The sequence below is a fragment of the Monodelphis domestica genome, chromosome 4 (assembly GCF_027887165.1).
Source record: "Monodelphis domestica isolate mMonDom1 chromosome 4, mMonDom1.pri, whole genome shotgun sequence".
NCBI lineage: Eukaryota > Metazoa > Chordata > Mammalia > Didelphimorphia > Didelphidae > Monodelphis > Monodelphis domestica.
Genome location: NC_077230.1, coordinates 105309569 through 105322855, shown reverse-complemented (window position 1 = coordinate 105322855; position 13287 = coordinate 105309569). Strand labels below are relative to the sequence as shown.

The following is a 13287-nucleotide window of genomic DNA, read 5'->3' as shown; positions in this document are numbered from 1 at the left end:
TCCAAAAGAAAAACAAAACAAAATGAAAATAAAATAAAAACTCAAAATCAAAAGAAGAAAAAGGAAAAAATTAAGGGAAAAAAATATAAACCCTTTATATATGCATATTTATATTAGAGAAGAATTCAAAATCAGTATCAAAATTCAAAAAAAGTCTATGTATACAAAATTTGAGAAAGCAAGAATAAAAAAAAATTTTTTTTTCCACAGGCCCCTGTATTAGGGTCCAGTTAAGTAATTTCTAATCCCACAAGTCTGTAGGACAGAATGCAGCATATTTTACTTCCCCATTTGCAGCCAAGGCTACAGGAAGTTGCCATACTATAAGAGAGAAAAAAAGAAGACCAGATTTTTATTTTATATCTAGGGAAGTGTTATTCCCTCGTCTGATTTTACCTTTGTTCTCAGGAATGGTTGGATGGAGCCAGGATGGTAGCCAACCTGAGGTACTTGTCTGTAGGTATTTTCATGAAGAGTGTGGATACAGGGAAGGCCTACATCTTAACGTCTGTCAAGTGTCGCAACCCCGAGTCTCACACTAGGTTCAAGTCCTTAGTATTGGCTTAGAAATGCATTAATCCTACCTGGATTGGTCTTTTGATTTTTAGACCTGTGAGCTCTTTTGGCATTATCCAGGTTATCTCTGTGCTCCTTGTTTGATCTCGTTCCTAGAATCAGACACAAACATTAATCATAGTCCTACAACAATTATCAATAAATGGCAGGTTCCCATAGTCTAAAGCTATTTGGGTGCATATTAATAATAACAGCAAGTATATATATTTAAACTAATATTGTAGAATAAAATTAATATTGATCATATGTACCTTAAGTACATAGAAATGAGAAAAAGGGAAAAAATAAAATAATGTAAAAATAATAATAAAATAAGGAAAAGAGAAAAAAAAAAGGAAAAAGGGGAAAAAATTAAATTTAGGAATTCAATGTGTCAAAAGCAGAATAAAACAGTTCCACTTGTCAATGGGTAGTTATCTCCAATGCATGTATAGGATAGAGTCAATCAGTCTCAACAGAAGATGCTCTCTTTACATGAGAACAGTGAATCCAAGAGTCCTTTTCTCCAACCTTTATAGATGTTGGAGTAGTTAACAATATTTGGAATGGTCCTTCCCATGAAGGTTCAGTTGCTCCAGTACGCTTGAAATTCTTAATATACACGTTGTCTCCTGGGTTCAGGTCGTGAAGTGAGAAGTTTAGTGGTCCAGTTTGTACTGCAGCTCCGGATTCATGTAGCTCACGCAGTTTGTGCTGTAATTCCTGTATATAGGAAGCAATAGTAGTATCTCCCCCTAATAGCGATGTATAAGCCGGGGAGAAAGGCTTAGCCTGTATAGGCGGATGTCCAAAAAGCATCTCAAATGGTGAAATATGTAAGTCTCCTCTAGGCCTGCTTCTAAGATAAAATAGGGCCAGAGGGAGAATTTCAGGCCATTTTAAATGGGTCTCAGTGCATAATTTTCCAATCATAGTTTTAAGTTCTTTGTTCATCCTCTCAACTTGGCCTGAACTCTGGGGATGATATGGAACATGGAATTTTGGAGTTATCCCCAAGCAAGAATATATCTGGTTTAGAACAGAATCAGTAAAATGACTCCCTCTATCGGAGTCAATACGTGCTGGTAGGCCAAAGCAAGGAATAATTTCTTTTAAAAGCACCTTAGCAACAAAAGCTGCTGTGGCTCGGGCTGTAGGAAATGCTTCCGGCCATCTGGTCAGTTGGTCTACTATGACCAAACAAAATTTATATTGTCCAGCCTTTGGCATCGTTATAAAATCTATCTGCAGGTGCTCAAAAGGTGTGTAAGCCAGAGGACGTCCACCAAAGGCTTTGCCACGAAAGGCATGTTGGTTATATGCCTGGCAGGTAGGGCAGGATGAACACACTTTAGAGGCTATGGTAGTTATGCCAGGGGCTATCCATACTCTCTTAACAGAGTCCACGATGCCCTGGGTACCAAAGTGGCCATTATTATGAACAGATTGGCAAATTTGGTGATAGAAACTTCTAGGGAGCAAGGGTTTTCCTTCAGATGACACCCAGACTCCATTTATCTGTTTTGCTTTGAATTTTTGTTTCCATTTTTCCACTTCCTTCTCATCATAGGAAAGTGATAAATTTGGGTCATCAGTAGTTGTTAATGTTAAAAGTAATTCAGGCCCTTCTATGGCTGCTAGCTTTGCAGCAGCATCTGCTCGGTCATTTCCCCTAGAGACAGGGTCGGTGTTACCTGTATGGGCTGAGCAATGAACTACAGCTAGGGCTTCAGGCAGCTGAAGAGCAGAAAGAACATCATTAATAATTTCAGCATTAGCTATGGATTTTCCAGCTGAGGTTAAAAATCCTCTCTGGAGCCATAGCATCCCGACTGAGTGACAAATGCCAAAAGCATATCTATAATCCATATAAATTGTTGCCTTTTTATCCTTGGCAATTATACAGGCATGTTTCAGAGCTATGAGCTCAGCTCCTTGAGCGCTAATGTTAGAGGGCAATGAGGCTGACCACTCAGTGGCAAATTTTGAGACTACGGCAGCTCCACTATAGCGTATGCCATCCCTCATGAAAGAAGAACCATCAGTAAATAAGATCAGGTCTGAGTTCTTTAAGGGAGTGTCCAAGAGATTATCTCGAGGCTTTTCTGCCATGGACACTAGTGTTTCACAACTGTGTAATGGTTCTCCTGAAGTTGGTAAGTCTGGAAGCAAGGTGGCAGGATTAAGCGTTGAACAGCATTTCAAAGTAATATTTTCATTATTTAGCAAGGTTATTTCATACCTTGTAATTCGCTGATCAGAAAATGCCTGTGTTCTCTGTCTTAGCAATAATGCTTCTACCTCATGTGGACACATAATTGTCAATGGGCATCCTAATACTAGATCAACGGTTTTTGTCACTAGTAAAGCAGTAGCAGCCACTCCTCTAAGGAATGGTGGTGCTCCTGAAGCTATTGGGTCCAGCTGGGCTGAATAATAAGCAATTGGACGCTGAGAAGGCCCCAGAGTCTGAGTTAAAACGCCTGAGGCTACTCCTCTTCACTCATGTACATACAAAGTAAATGGCTTGTTGTAATTTGGGATGCCTAGAGCAGGAGCAGATAGGATAGCCTTTTTTAGCTCTGATAGAGCTGACATGTGTTCAGGCTCTAATTTGAGGGGTTCAGGGACTGTATCCCTTGTTAGTGCTATAAGAGGTTTAGTAATTTCCCCATAGCAAGGAATCCATTGTCTGCAAAACCCTGTTGCTCCCAGAATTGCTCTTAACTGTTTTTTAGTAGTAGGAGCACTCAATTTTTGAATATTCTCAATTCGCTTGGGAGAAATAGAGCGGGCATCAGCTGTCAGAATGAACCCCAAATATTCTACTTTGGGGAGACACCACTGAACTTTATCCTTCGAGATCTTATGACCTCTTTTGTGCAATTCCAAAAGAAGGTGTTTACTATCTTCCTGACATGTTTCTGCATCCACGGAAGCCAAGAGTAGGTCATCTACATATTTTATTAATTTGCTGTTTTTAAATTTTATATTATCTGTATCTTGTCCCAAAATTTGTGCAAATAAGGTCGGACTTTCTACATAACCCTGGGGCAGACGACTCCAGGAATATTGTATGCCATTCCAGGTGAAAGCAAAAATATGCCTTGAGTTCTCATGTATGGGTATAGAGAAGAAGGCTGAGCACAAGTCTACTACTGTAAAGCATGTAGCTGTGCTAGGAATAGAAGAAATAATAGTATTGATATTGGGAACTATGGAGTGTCTCTTTATAACGTGATTGTTCACAGCCCTCAAATCCTGTACGAATCTATAGAGGTGTTTGCCATCGGGTCCCCTTTTTGGTTTTTTAACGGGGAGGATGGGCGTGTTATATTCAGATTTACAAGGGAAAATTATTCCTTGGTCAATTAAAGAATTTATTATTGGGGTAATGCCCTCCATTGCCTCCTTGGAAAGAGGATACTGAGGAATGCAAGGAGGTGGGCTGGATTTAGTTTTTATTTGCACGGGAGTCCATTTCTTGTATATTGTTGTTGCGCATTTTGGGGGGTAGTATCATTTTCTGTATTTTGAGCACTGTCATTTTGATTGGCATCGTGGTTCCTATATTTATTATTCCTAAAGGTGTTATCATTTCTTGTTTCCCGTAGCCTGCTCCTACAGACTATCATTGCATGGCCTCTCTTCCCACAGAAGAGGCATATTAAGGGGTTTGTTAATGATCTATCTGTGGATTCCTGCAAAGGGGCCATGGTCTCTCCCTTACTTTTCAATTGCTCCTTTAAAATTTCAATTTCTTTTTCTAAGTCTGACACTGATTTATTGTGTGTTTCAGTTTTTTTTGTACGATTCTTATAGGCATATGTTGCTACTTTCCTCAGTTCTTCGAGGTCCATAGACTCCCAGTTGGGACAGTTGGTTTCAAAGTAGTCTTTTACTGCTGAACAACAATTCCTAACGAATTGTCTGCGTATATGTTTAATGTCTTTTTCTCTGGACAAATCAAGGTCCATATATGTACTTCCTAAGTCAATAAGTCTGTCCATAAAGTGGGAGGGCATCTCATCAATTTCCTGTCGGGATTGTTCAAATTTTTCCCATGCATCAGGGCTATCAGAGCAGTCTCTCATGGCTTTTAATAATGCTTCTCTGGCCAGGGCTAGTTTTGTGTGATCCTGTACAATATTAGGGTTCCAGTGTGGATCTACAGTTGGCCAGTGATGAGCTCCTCTACCACTTTTCTTATTAGCTAGAGAGATGACATTATTTTTCTCTCTCTTTGTCAGAAATGTATCTAACAAATTCTCCACATCCAACCAAGAAGGGTCAAAGTTTCTGAATATATTTTCTAATTTTTCTATAACCAACATTGGTTCTGCCTCAAATGATTGAACATTGTGCTTGAATTTTTCTAAATCATCAGGTTTAAAAGGTGTATAGTGTCTTACAGGCACCAAGTTCCCTTCTTTATTAAAGGTGGGTACTTCCCTCAATGGAAATAAACTTCTGTCTAAACTATCTGGTGTTACTGTTTCTAGGCTACTTGCTCCATTTTCAATGTTAGGATTATTGGCTGTTGGAGCATGGGGGTTGGAGATTAGAGCATGAGTGGAGGGAAGAGCAGGGGGAAGGGCTGGGACAGGAACAGGGGGTGGGGCTGGAGCATGAGCATGGGTGGGGGGAAGAGCAGGGGGAGGGGCCGGGGCTGAGGAGGCAGGGTAAGAGGCATGAATGGAAGGAGGAACCAGGGTGGGAGGGGCAAGAATGGCAGGGGGAGGGGCTGGGTGGTCAGGATGGGGAGGAGCTGGTTGGTGTGAAGGGGCTTCTATTTGAGCCAAATAGTTTTGGGCAGGGTTGGTCAGGGAGTCTGATAATGATGGGGGATGGAGAGTTAAATCACTCCTATTGTGGGATGTTTTTAACTCCCTATCAATGTTTTGCAGGAAGGTTCTTATCTCTCCCCATTTGTCCACTTTAATTTCATCCAGGGAAGTTTTTATCTCTCCCCATCTTCCCTGATTAATTTCAGCCAGGGAAGTTTTTATCTCTCCCCATGTTTTCTCCCTAACTTCATCCCGTTCCATCAATTGTTGATAAATAAGAGTATTTTCTTTTTTAATTTGTTCAATACAAGCATTTTGGTTCCGAATTCTTTGATCAGTGATAGTAATCAATTCTTTATGTTGCTGATCAATAAATGTGTGCAATTCTGTAATTCTCTGATCAGTTATAATATTCTGTTCCCTAACTCTTTGAGTAAAAATATTATTCTGTTCCCGAAGTTGCTCCCCAATAAAAGTGTGGAGTTCCCTAATACGTTGATCAGTGATATTATATTGCTCCATGATTTGGTTTTCCATAAAAGTGTGTAATTCCTTAAATTGTTTAGTAATAGAAGGAACAAGGGAGTGTTCTCTCTTAGAGGTTAGGTATATTATTGTAAGTACAACAATTACAATCCCAAGGAAGATGAATATAAGGGTCACGAAGAGGTTTATAGTTTCTGAAAAATACCATCCTAGAGGAACACCTACTAAAAATCCCATGTACTTGGTCATTGAACTTATAAGCCAATTTCGAAGTAAAGTAGACATTGGTTGTAGCCACATTTTTTTTTTGAGTCAATTGCTAGGTTTCCTGTAACCTTTTTTTTTTTTTACAGTAGGTGGCTCCCTAGTCTACAACCCTATATAGGTTAAGGGCCTATTGTGTTGTAAATTCTCCTTATCAAGCTCCTGGGAGGGGTTACAAAAGCCCTCCTGCGGGAAGGTAGAAGCTATGAAAGGGCTGATTAGGAGTGAATAGACCGTAAACAAAAGGCAAAACTAAACCTCCTTCTTTTACAAAGTGGGTATGGGTGGGTCCCAGCAATCTTCTTTAGCCCTCAGGCTAAAACTGCTAGGACCATGTGCTATCTTCCTTGAGCAAAGCCCACTTAATTTTTAAGACTAGAAAGGCCAGGAAACAGAAAAAAATGGGTTTTAAGTTAGCTCCCTAGCTGTATTCAGCTGGTTTTTTTTTTGTCTTTTTGTTTTTTGTGGGCTAGGAGCTCCTAAGAGCTCCTTCTCCTGAGGTTCCTCGTTGCTAATCAGTTGATTAGATAAGTCTAGCCTGCCTCTCAATCTACTGAGCCACCTCCTTAAAGTAAAAGGAGGCGGAAATGAGAGACAAAAAAGGGAGAAAAAAAAATCCTGTTGACCCCAATTTAACTTAAGGGGTAAAGGGAAAAGAGAAAAGGTGTTTTATACTCACCTGTTCTGGCAGCTGTGTCTTTAAGCCAAGGTATTTGGTAAAAGGACTGACGGAGTGAGTAATAAGTGGAGTGGAAAGGCAAGAAAATTCTGGAAATTTATTGAGGTTCTAGAAACCTTCGAAGCAAAAAGCAGGGCCAAGAGCCAGAGGGGGTAGCCGGGGTGGGACTTCTCCCAGGTGATTAGTAAGGAGATCAGAAGACTGATATAGTTCTTTGTTCCCGTAGTGGTTACACCAACTGTAATGGTGGAAATTTAAGGCTTCTGGGAGAGGTTATAATATTGTAATGGTTACAAATGTGGCTACAGGATTTATGTAATATTGAACAATGGCCGCCAAGGAATTTACTTATGAAATTCCTAAAAATGAAACACTCAAGTCAGAATGGAGTTTATGGAGGTTTAATCACACTGGGAGTAGGGAAAAGGATAGGGAGAGAAGGAGAGAAGAGAAAAGGGAAAGGGGCTACTCAACCTCTGACCAAGGCAGAGGGAGTTTAGGCCCAAAGGCCCAGGTGGAAAGAATCAGTCCTTAACTCACGTGAATGATCTGAAGGAAAGCTGTCTGCGGGCGTCCTCCCTGTCCAAACTCCTAACACCAACTCGCATCTAGCTCTCTCCACAGGAAGTGAGAGAATTCCAGAGGCTGTTCCCTACCTCACTTCCTGTGTCTCACAAAATCCAATGGTTGGCTCTAGCTTGGCTTAGGACAGCCCAGGTGGGCAGTTAGTTATTTCTGATTTGTCATTGACTAGCACATGCCCGTGTAGTGTGGGTGTGCACAATTTTTTTGGTGCTAGACCAAGATGGAGACTTTTTTAAAATTCACAGTCCCCAGCTTGGGACAAGGGACCTCAACAACCACATGACAAGCAGCTCTGACAGACCCAGCCCAGTCTGGTCCCAACTTGAGGCGGTAATGTAATTAAGACTGAATTAATTACTGTCCTCAAGGAACTCATCACTTTTAAACTTAAAGATATTAAAAAGGCCACAGATCAATAGGAAACCTAAATGGTACACATATAATAAAGAGATATATATGTAAAGACTAAAGCCCCTCTGATAATAATAGTGCAGTATTCCATCTAGGCATAAAAAAAGGTCTAAATGCAAAAAACCACCCAAACAAACCCGAACCAAAAACCCAGATTAATCCAACAGGAAGAATACGTGTGTTATGAGTGTAGGAGTTTCTGTTACAAAGACCAAAACAGATTGGGTAGCTTCCTGTGCCCCTCAGCTCTGGCTTCTTCTTTTTTCTTATATGCAAAGAGAAAAAATGTTTTATCAGTTTTCCTCTAGTTATAAATTTGAATAATTTAAAGATATATTTTTGTTTTAATAGGCATATTTGTTTGGCACTTTCAAAACCATTTTAGTGATACATACACTAGTCTATGAATAGTGTTGTGTGGAGTGAAATTCTGGGGGGGCTCGTACCCCCAAAATCACTCTAATAAGCAGACAGGAGACGATGCTTGGCTTTATTCAGGGGTGCTGGTGGGAGGGCATAGAGTGAGGAACACTGTCTGCGCCTACACAACATCCTCACAAGGTGGGAGGCAATACTGATGGGCACAGCCAGTATCCTCACAAGGGATGGGGGAGAGAGACAGAGAGAAAGACACACACACAGAGACAGAGAGAGAAAGAGAGAGACAGACAGACAGAGACAGAGAGCGGGAGGGAGGGAGGGAGGGAGAGAGAGACAGAGAAGGAGACTCCACAGTCTGAGATCTCAGAAGCAGTGGGCATTGATGCCTGGTTTTAACTCAGATTTTATAGTGAAATAGAAGAGTTTATTATTCTATTTCAATAGGGATACAACACAATGCTATCTCCACTTTCCCCATCATCTGTATCTTATTTTACCCTCCTTCTTCTATCCTCCTTCATCCTTTCCCAGTGTTTCTGACATTTCCAAGCTTTTGGGAATATTCCTTAGGTTTGCATTTTTTTAGTTAAGGCAGGTTTTTAAGCCTGTCCAAGGATTCGTCAGATTGCAACAATTCAGGATGAAACACTCTTTGAAACGTTACTCTGGCATTGCATTGCAACATTTCTTGGGACATGTAGTCAAGATTATAACTTGTAAGTTTTGAGATTTCTCTCATAGGAATCAGGTCACCCCTAAACTTCTTCCCAGGGAAATAGAAGAAGGGGGGCAGTCTCTTAGCCACATTTGAGAAGAATATCAAAGACCCATACCAATATATATATTGGGGAGGGGGTTTCTTCTACTCTTCAGAAGGACAGATAGATATCTCCTAGTGGAGGGCACCTAACTTCCACTATTTTCCTATAGGAGGTTGACAGTGTATAATTACTAATACTAAATAACATATTGGAGAATAATGCACAAATGTCATCCCACATAGTGTGTCATATTCACAACACTGTTCTATCTTAACCCCTACTGATTTGATCTTTCAAGCTGATTCTGAGTTATTTGTTCAGAACTTGAGGGCAGTCTAAACACATGGCCAAAAAGGCAGGTAATTGACTCACAAGAGATGTGAATGGTAGCTATTAATATTGCAAAACTAGCTGACTTCTGTACATTCAAAATGTAATGTCATTTTTTAAAAAGAAAACATACTCCTTGCATTCAGATGATCTATTTTTCCTAATTCTCAGTTCTTTTGTCTTTTGAGGGTTCAGAACAAGAGGTTATGGAATATTCAGAATTATCTGCAAAACATTACTTTCTAATTGGTAAGAGCAAATGCATCCCCCCGCCCCCCCACCGGCAGTGGAATGGTCCTGTTTAAGAAAGCTGATTCTAATGGGAAAGGAACTGGAAACAATAGTATGATATATATCTTGGACAACACTCGAATAAAATAGTTTTCTTATATAAAGCATAATAGTTGCTTTTGATGTTTCCCCATGTTCAACTGGTATGCTCTCTGTAATTGTCTCTCTGATTAGAGTTCTTTCAATAGTTATGATCTCAAAAAATGTGGTTCTGCGAATGCAGAGTAAAGTGAGCAGAACCAGGAAAATGTTGTACACAGTAACAGCAATATTGCAGAATGATCAAATGTGATTGACTTACTATCAGGACAATTCTGAGGGACTTAAGAAAAAGAATGCTATCCACCTCTAGAAAAAGAACTGTTGGAATCAGAATGCAGATCAACCATCCATTTTTACTTGTTTATTTGGGTATATGTTTTGGGGTTTTAAGTAAACAACATGTAAATGTTTTTTGCATGACAATTCATATATAATTCAGATTGAATTGCTTGTCAGCTCTGGGAGGGCAGAGAGAAACAGGGAAGGAGACAATTTGCATCATATACCTTCAGAAAACTTATGTGGAAATTTGCTATTACATGTAAGTGGTAAAAAATAAATTTAAATTTAAAAAAGTCAAGTTAAGAAAACCATTTGTGAATTAACCACCACATGCCAGGCACTGGGAATACAAATAAAACAAAAAAGAATGACACAAAAAAATTTGGTTCAGACTCAAGTACACAGCCAATTTAAAATTTTAGTATTTTTTTTAAAACAAGACTGGGAAAAAGTTTATTTTTATAGTAAATGAAAACAAATCAACTAGGGTCAGCTGGGTAGCTCAGTGGATTAAGAGCCAGGCCTAGAGATGGGAGGTCCTAGGTTCAAATGTGGCCTCAGACACTTCCCAGCTGTGTGACCCTGGGCAAGTCACTTGAACCCCATTGCCTAGCCCTTAACACTCTTCTGCCTTGGAACCAATACACAGTATTTATTCCAAGATGGAAGGTAAGAGTTTATAAAAAAGAAAAACAAAACTCCCACCAAAAAATTTATTAAGGAATTATAATATGTAATATAATAAACAAATAAGGATTATCTCTGCATACATATGGCCAAGAGGAAAACTAGCAGAAAACAGACATCTTCCCCTGCAAAAAACCATGTTCTGAAAAGTCATTGTTGAATTTGTAAAAACGGAACCATTTGACAGAACTACTTCAAATGAAGTCTTTGCTGAAACAGCTCCCTCCCAAATTTGTGCAACTAGTGGGAAACCTATAAAGAGTACCCCAGAAGAGAGGCACTTGGTTGGCTAGAATACAGATGAAGTAAGGAAGTCTGACAGCTATCCGGGTACAGTCCTCCGGTACCCTCCGTTTATCTTCCCTCCAGTGGCCTAAGGGTCTAGTTGTCCTTTCAGAGCAAGGAAAGGTCTGGTTAAGTCTCTAGGGCTCTAGAGAACACAGTTGTGAAGAAGACACACGGATAAGAAGCATATGGACAATCAAGAAATCTCAGAAGACAAAAAAAGGAACAGAAACTAATAATTGAAATAATGTATAAAGAGATACACTTAAAGAAAAATCCTTAATTCTGATTGAAAACCTGCAGGAAGTAGAACTCTCAAGTTGAAAACAAATTCAGAAAGCTTGCAAAATCCGCAGAAATCAATAGCTTAAAATAGGACGAAAGAGAAATTCGATAGTCCACCGACGAAACAAAAAAACCTCGTGTTATGATCGCAACCATAAGGCTAAAAAATGAGAAAATCGAATTCTGTTTTTTTGCCACTAGTTTTCAGGGGAGAGCGCGAACGCAGTCCCCCACTACCACAAATTATGCAGTCGAGTTTCCCGCATTTGGGGAAATCGCAGGGGTCAGCCCATCCGGAGTGCAATGGATAAGCCTCGCCCTGGGGAAACCACCTTCGTGATCATGGAATCACCCCTGCCAGGTAAGTATGCTTTCTCTTCGCCCACGCCCGCACGCCCTCAACACACACACACCTTTCACACATGACAACTTACACAACACACGGCAGTTCTCAAACTCACAAACCACTCTCGCCTTTTCATACAACACCAGCAATTCGCTGCCCTCAGTTTCTCGAAAAACACCTCACGAACGCAGACAAAGTCCCACTCCAACCCTACCGTCAGGCTCCTCCTCATCTGCATACTACCGCCCCTTTTGTGACGTCGCTCCCTCCCTCCCTTTCCGTCGCGGCAATCTAACGAGCTGACGATTCCTACGAACTAAATGCGCTTCCTTTCTTTTTTCCCTGCTCCTACCCAGCCCGTCTTCCTTTAGAACTCGCCTCCTTTCTCTCCACCTTCGCCCATCTGTCTCAGCTCGCATACCTCTACCGAGAACCCTTTGCCCCAGCGTCCGAGGGCATCTTCTCCCTCTGACCTCCCTGCTTCTGCTCCTAGCCGTCCACCTGGCAAACGATCTTCCTCACCAGTCACTGTCCCCCTTGGGCAGCTTGAGTGGCCCCCTTTTCACACGGGAATAAACGGAAACTCCACTTCTGCCATTAAACGCCTTTCACAGGCTGCCCCCAACCTACTTTTTCAGCCTTATTATCCTTTCCTGGACTCTATAGTTCAGCCAAACTGACCTTCCTCCCATTCTTCATGAAGAACATTCCATCTCCCCTCCCGGGGCCTTGGCAGTAGCCCTCTCCCAGGCCTGTGCCCTTCCTCTTCATCCCTCATCCATAGTCTCACTTATTTGCTTCCAGACCCAGCTCAGGCATCATCTATAGAAAGCCTTTCAGGTCTTCTCACCCTCTCCCGTCCCAATAACCTTCCCTCACTGAAATTATTTTTTAATTTTATATTATTATAAACTACAAATATTATAGAATGTGAACGGTCCATACATACAAAGAAAAAATGACAGGCTTGCCTTTGAATGAATCTATGAATATTGGTTGTAGTTCCAACCTGCAAAAGCAATCCGCACACCCCATGGCCCTCTCTGACAACCTGTCTCACTCCCCACCTCTCTTCTAAGAAGGGGTGGGAAGCCCATCCTGACCCTCAAAATTTCCTTGCAGTCATTTTGCATATATTCTGCATAGATCTATTTTGGACGTGTTGTACAACCTGCATTCAACAGAATCTGCTTATTGCTTCATTGGCAGTTTGAATAAAGTTAGAAAGCAAATGAAGCTGATTTTTTAAGCCTCTGAAACATGCACACCCAGATGTCTTCATGTACTACATGTTCAGACCACGACTTATTCCATGAAATTCAAAAAGATGTACCTCCTTCAGGCTCTTTCCTTTTCCTGTGGCTTTTAGCTTCTTTCTTCCAGTGACTTCAGAAAGCATTCTAGGGGCCAAGAACTCCAGTTTCCTGAGTCATGATCCGTAACACAATCTGCATCAGGAGATCTGAGGCTTCTGATGCCAAAGTCACACTCAGAGGGGCACCTGTCATTAGACAGATAGATCAGTTCTGAACATTGTAGAATTCCTTAGTGTTTAATGGAGACTCAGATCTGCCCTTCACAGCTCTTTCTTTACTCCTTTGTTCTCAACAAGTCGAGCCCAGAACGTTTTCTAAGTTGGGATGACTGAAATGAAAGATTGTGGAACCCATCTTGTTCGTTCATCAAGATCTAGCTTTGGCCAGGTAGGTCTGAGGGCAGCAGAGCAGAGTCTTGAAGTGGAGCAAACAGACAATATCATTCTTATTGAGGCATAACATGATTTTTTTCATCTAGACCTTGATATCCTAGGATTAGGCATGTGATTTTCTA

The 13287-nt window shown here is 40.8% G+C and overlaps 1 non-coding gene across 1 annotated transcript; it reads right to left on the bottom strand.

Moving 5' to 3' along the window:
• Nucleotides 1-11316: 11316 nt before the first annotated feature.
• LOC130454213 (U1 spliceosomal RNA) lies at nt 11317-11480 on the bottom strand. Its single transcript, XR_008911886.1, has one exon. It is a non-coding gene; the product is annotated as a U1 spliceosomal RNA (small nuclear RNA).
• Between the last annotated feature and the right edge of the window lie 1807 nt (nt 11481-13287).